Source organism: Colobus angolensis, unplaced genomic scaffold (assembly GCF_000951035.1).
Source record: "Colobus angolensis palliatus isolate OR3802 unplaced genomic scaffold, Cang.pa_1.0 Scaffold382, whole genome shotgun sequence".
Classification (NCBI taxonomy): Eukaryota; Metazoa; Chordata; class Mammalia; order Primates; family Cercopithecidae; genus Colobus; species Colobus angolensis.
The window spans coordinates 891,889-897,509 of record NW_012117177.1 but is presented as its reverse complement, the minus strand read 5'-3'; positions in this window follow the sequence as shown (position 1 = coordinate 897,509).

Sequence of the window (5,621 nt, the reverse complement as noted above, 5' to 3'; positions counted from 1 at the left end):
ATAGGGTGGGAGCTATAGAGTACTGCTGCTGGCCTCTTGCTTCCTCCTGGGTGGGCTTTCTCCCTCAGTTAGACTCCATTAGCGCTTGGACAGTTTCTTCCTGATCTCCCACTCAGAACTTCAACTACCAGTCCCAAAGCTATGTGGGCCTATACTGCATGGTGCCAATGGTGGCTGTACTTAAAAAGATGGCTTATCTACCCTAGTCCATATTTTCTCCATACTTTCCCATTTCTCATGAGACTAAGGTTTGGCCACATTCCTGGGGCCAGGATGACCTTCTTCTCTTGCCGGAGCCTCTCTGTTTTCCAACAGTCCAGTGGAGAATATTCAGAACACTGCTACTAGATTCTGGCATTTGTCATCTTAATCTACACCACTTCTCCCCCTGCTACCTCCCATCCAGAGCCTGGCCATTACTCTGTCCTCTGTCCCTCCTGCTGCAGATTCAAATGGGGAGTTTTTCCTGTCCACAAGTACTGCCCTGTGGGGTCCAGTCAGGTTTCCTTGCAGTGAGAGGAAGACAAAGCCACAGGTTCCCCAGCTCTTGACAAGGTTGGAACAGTCATAGGCTGCACTGGGCTAGCAACTATATGGCCCAACAGAGACGTGTTCAGCCCCAACAGAGAGGGGCTCTTGGGAAGCCCCACACTTTGTCTTTATCCCTTTTCCTATTGCGCTTGTCTGCTCTTTCCTGTTCACTGAGATATTCCTCTTGCCTGTCTCTTAGTTTTGAGGAGAGCATTCTGAGCTGACCAGGGTAGCTGGTCCAGAAATTACTGTCAGAATTGGGGTAGAGACTTTGGGCTCTCAAAAAGACTACCCTTCCAGGTCCACCAGAACATTCTGGTCTCAGAAATATTCGTTCCGTTTCCTAATTAACTAGCATGGTGGCAGGGTCTGTTGGACAGCTGGGGAGTGTAAAAAGAGAAAAATACTTGTTCTTTAAGAAACTTACTTGATGATGCTAGAAAACTTTTGAGAAAAGTGAGCTCCAAGGTAGTGGAACCCAGAAGGAGTAGAATAGAGAAACTATTCGCAGAGTGTCTTTTGCTGGCTGGCCTTTCATTTGTTTCTTCTTTCTCTCCAAAGTCTCTATTTTCCAGGGCCCCTGATTTCCAACCTGGTCCTTCATCTCCTTTTGGTGAGCAAACGGTGCCACTGCAATCTTGTTAAGGATAGAATGGGCTTCAAGTTTCCTGGGGAGAAACTAGGCATGTAGAGGACCCCTACACTAGATAAATATTGATTTGACCAACATCAGGGTAGCAGTTGTAGAAGTTAAAGAGCCATAATTCAGAGTTGCTTCTTCACCCTTCTTGCTCCACAAAGAGAAGCAGTGAGTAGGTGTACCAGTCAGTTGAAGCTACCAGAAATGCCAGAATAGAGAGGGTTGGTGTGGAAAAGCCCACTTCAGGCCTGACATACCACTGGGACATGCGGAAGCATGTGCCTGGCACACTGAGACCTTTGAAGTGACCAACTGTGAGCAACTAAAACAGGAGAGATTAAAGTATGGGACTGACACTGGAAGCAAGAAGTGATCAAATGATCTCTTAGACATCTTGTCCTTTTCCCTGAACCTAGAATAATTAAGCACATAAGTCCAGTCTCTCTGCTTCTCTCTTTCTCTCTCTCCTTTTCTCTCTCTCTTTCTCCTTCCCTGCCTCCCTCCATATGGTGATCCAAATTGAAAGTCAATAAATCCAATGGTGAAAGCAAATCCTATAATCAAACCAACAGCTTGACTTTGTCTTTATCCCTTTTCCTATTGCGCTTGTCTGCTCTTTCCTGTTCACTGAGATATTCCTCTTGTCTGTCTCTTAGTTTTGAGAAGAGCATTCTGAGCTGACCAGGGTAGCTGGTTCAGAAATTATTTTTATTGGCAGTATTATAACTCTGGTGCCAAGGAGATTTAAAACAAAATAACTGGCATAAGGGAGCAGATTGAATTGAGAAGGGCAGAAAACCCCTGTTTTCCTATTTCTGCCCAGGTAGCGCCAATCAATGAGAGGCCACAAGCAATACTCCTTTGAAAGGAGCAGAGAGCATCTCTTTGATACTCTCCATGGAGGGGCTGGGGTGTCAGGCTGCTGCAGCCCGAAGGCGGGGGTAGCAGGGAGGGTGAACTATGGAGATGAGCTTATTGCACAGAGCTCTACTTGTTATAGATCTTGTCCAGATGGGCCAACTGCACAAATCTGCCCTGTTGGAAGTCTCAAGAACAATGCCCTGGAGACAGCTACAGCACTGAGCAATAGAGCCTGCCCAACTGGGACTCAGATCAGGGCATCAGCTGGTGCTCGGAGCCAAAGAAGCCAAAGTACCAACCAACATAATAACCCACAGGAGCACACAAAGCTAGTCAGAGGCAATGCCAGGTGGAAGGTGTTAATTCCTCCCCATTGGAACCCCCAAGGAGGGAAGGGAGATGCATGGTGTCAGAATCAGGTGCAAATGACTTTAATTTTCCTCACCCTTTCAACATATGTACAGGGGCTGGGAAATACTGGGTCTCCCTAGGAGCATCTGTCACCTAGCAATCTCTCAATCATAGAATAAAAATTGGATCCTTCTTACCACAGTGAATCGGCAGGAGGTCACAGGAGGCTCACTTGGAGGTTACTTCCATTTATCATCATTCTTATAGTACTTACCCCTCCGGAGGCCACACTACCTTCTGCCTAGATCACATCTGAAGTGATGCTGAGATTTAAAGCAGCATTTTTTAAAGGGGAAAAACTTCCTACATAAATAAAGTGTTTTGGGTGTTTTCATTAATTCATTTTTAATATTTAATGCCAGCTGAATATTTTATACATATATTTTTCCAGGGAAAGCGCTTTATTTATTCAGTTGTTGTTAAGGCTATCCGTGACTCCATCTTCCCTTCGGTTTGCTCTGCTCTCTGGAAAACCAGTGGTCTGTCATCTTTTATTGCCTCATTCTACAACCACAGCCTCTTGTTCTCCCAGAATTCACAGGCAAAGCAAAAAGAGCTTTCTACGTGGAAGAAAGGTAGTGAAGAAAATTTGTTCCTTTAGCTTTCTCCCATAAGCATTTGTCCCTACCTGTCACCAAAGAAGGGGCACGCTTCTGGTTGAAAGGTTAACTTGACTCCTTAAGTTATTTTCTCTTTTCACTGGGCCATGCAACTATCTCAACTTTGTCAAGAACATATCACCTCCTGGGAATCTTACTGTGTGTTCCCACTTGCCTCTCCACACTCTCAATGGAATATTATTATCTTATCATTTCTTGCTATCAAAATATTAAATTTGATTTCACTATGTTAGGATTAATGGTCTTCCTAGGCTGTGCTGCTAATGAAAGACAAATCAAACAAGCATGGGAACCACCAGGGAATTAGGAAGCCAGGTAGCATTATCATCTGCTCAATGGAGGAAATGTAGAATAAGCTCTTTGACGGCAACAACTGTATCTTATACAACTTTATTTTTATTTTTTTATTTTATTTTTTTGGTCTCACTATGTTGCCCAGGCTGGTCTGGAACTCCTGAGCTCAAGGGATCCTTCCACCTTGGCCTTCCAAAGTGCTGGGATTACATGGGTGAGCCACCATGCCTGATCATTATACAACTTTTTATCTCACATAGCTCCTGGTACCTAGCAACACTCAGTACGTACCAGTATGTACATGTAGAATGTACATGTAGTGTGACTTCCCATTCGGTTTACTGTATACCACATACATTCTCTTTCTGTGAGCTTATTGGTCACAGAAAAAAATAGACCTAGAAGAGATTTTATAAAATCGGATAGAGTTCACACACACACACATGCATGCATATATACCACACACACAAACTGCTCTTGGGTGTAACAGAACCAAAGCTAAGAAGACAGCAGAACCTTGTAAATTGTATCCCTGAATTAAGAATGATAATGTTCTCAAGTGTACAACTTCCTAAACACACTGCACATACTCACTTCCCAAGGGTAAAGAGGGCACTGTGCATGCAGGCAGCCCACCCTAAGGGAAGAAACTTGGGAAAGGGACGAAAGACACCGGAGGTGGGCCAGCCTATAAAGTCCTAGGATCATGGTTAAACGGGGCACTTGTTCTTCAAATGACCCACTTAGATCTCTTTGAAGTGCACTTTCCTTTCTTTCCTGCTCTAAAGCTTTTTAATAAACTTCCACTCCTGCTCTGAAAAAAAAAAAAAGTTCTGATTAAACATTAGTAATATTCCAAATCTGAAGACTAGTATCAAGCTATATTTCAAAAACCAATCACCAGATAAAAGCCCTGCCAGTGACAAGTGAGTACAATAGCAGGGATTTTGGCCTCTGCATGCTCCACACATTGTTCTCACTGGAAAGACAGTCATCTCTGAGGGGATAGCAATTAAGCTGGTCTTCTCAGCTCACGCTCTTTGCTACATGATGATACTTCACAACGAGGATAATGCATACAGTGTATGAACTTGGGCTGGTGGTATCAGAACAGCTTGTTAGGAAATTCTAGAAGGGCATCTGAGCCAGGGACTTTCTCCTTCACAGAGCATTCTCTTCACGGAAGGATGATGAAGTAAATCTTATGTCAGGGAGCCACCTGAAGAAGTCACATGAGAACTCAGCTATTGTCACTCTGTGTGTGTAGCTCTGTTTTTCTCAGTCTCTGCTTTTACCATGAGGCTTTCCACAAATATCCTGGTTGCACTATACCGTATGGGGCATTACCAAGGAAGCACATGCTCTCACTATCAATTTTATGGAATAGGGCAAATTCTTACCATCATCTAAATTCAGGGAACATTTAGCCTTACAGAGCTGGGTCGAGAAAAATACACACATATTCTCTATTTTAATAGCTTCTATTCATGACAGTGTAGTGATTACTGGTGGCTTTGGTACCAGACAGAGCCTGGGTTTCAATTACAATTCCAGCACTTACTAGATATGGGTTCTTGGACAAATGACTTCACCTCCCTCAGTTTCAGTTTCCTCCTCTAAAGTGACACTTGAAGGCTCTGAAATATCCAGCATGCAGTAACTATGTGGCCTTGAGCAAATCATCAAATTTTTCTGTGCTTCAGTTTTTGCATCTGTTAAATGAAGGCAATAACAATACCTACATCATAGGGTTGTTGTGGGAATTAAATGAGATAATGCAGGCTGGGCGTGGTGGCTCACGCCTGTAGTCCCAGCATTTTGAGAGGCTGATGCAGAAGGATTACTTGAGGCTAGGAGTTCAATACCAGCCTGGGGAACATAGCGAGATCCTGTCTCTACAAAAAAAAAAAAAAGTAAAAATTAGCTGGGCATGGTGGTGCACATCTGTAGTCCTAGCTACTTGGGAGGCTGAGGTGGGAGGATTGCTTGAGCCCAGGAGTTTGAGGTTACAGTGAGCTGTGATTGCACCACTGTACTCTAGCCTGAGTGACAGAGCGAGACCCTGACTCTAACAAAAAAAAAAAAAAAAGAAAGAAAAAAAAGAGAGAGAGAGAGAGATAATACAGGTAAAGTGCTTAAGTCAGTGCTTGGCAAATAGTAAGTACTCAATTAAAATTAGCTATTACATGACCAGACTACATCATCATAATCTCTCTTCTACTCCTGTCAAATTTCTAACATGTGGGCCTGTTTGGAACTTCAAA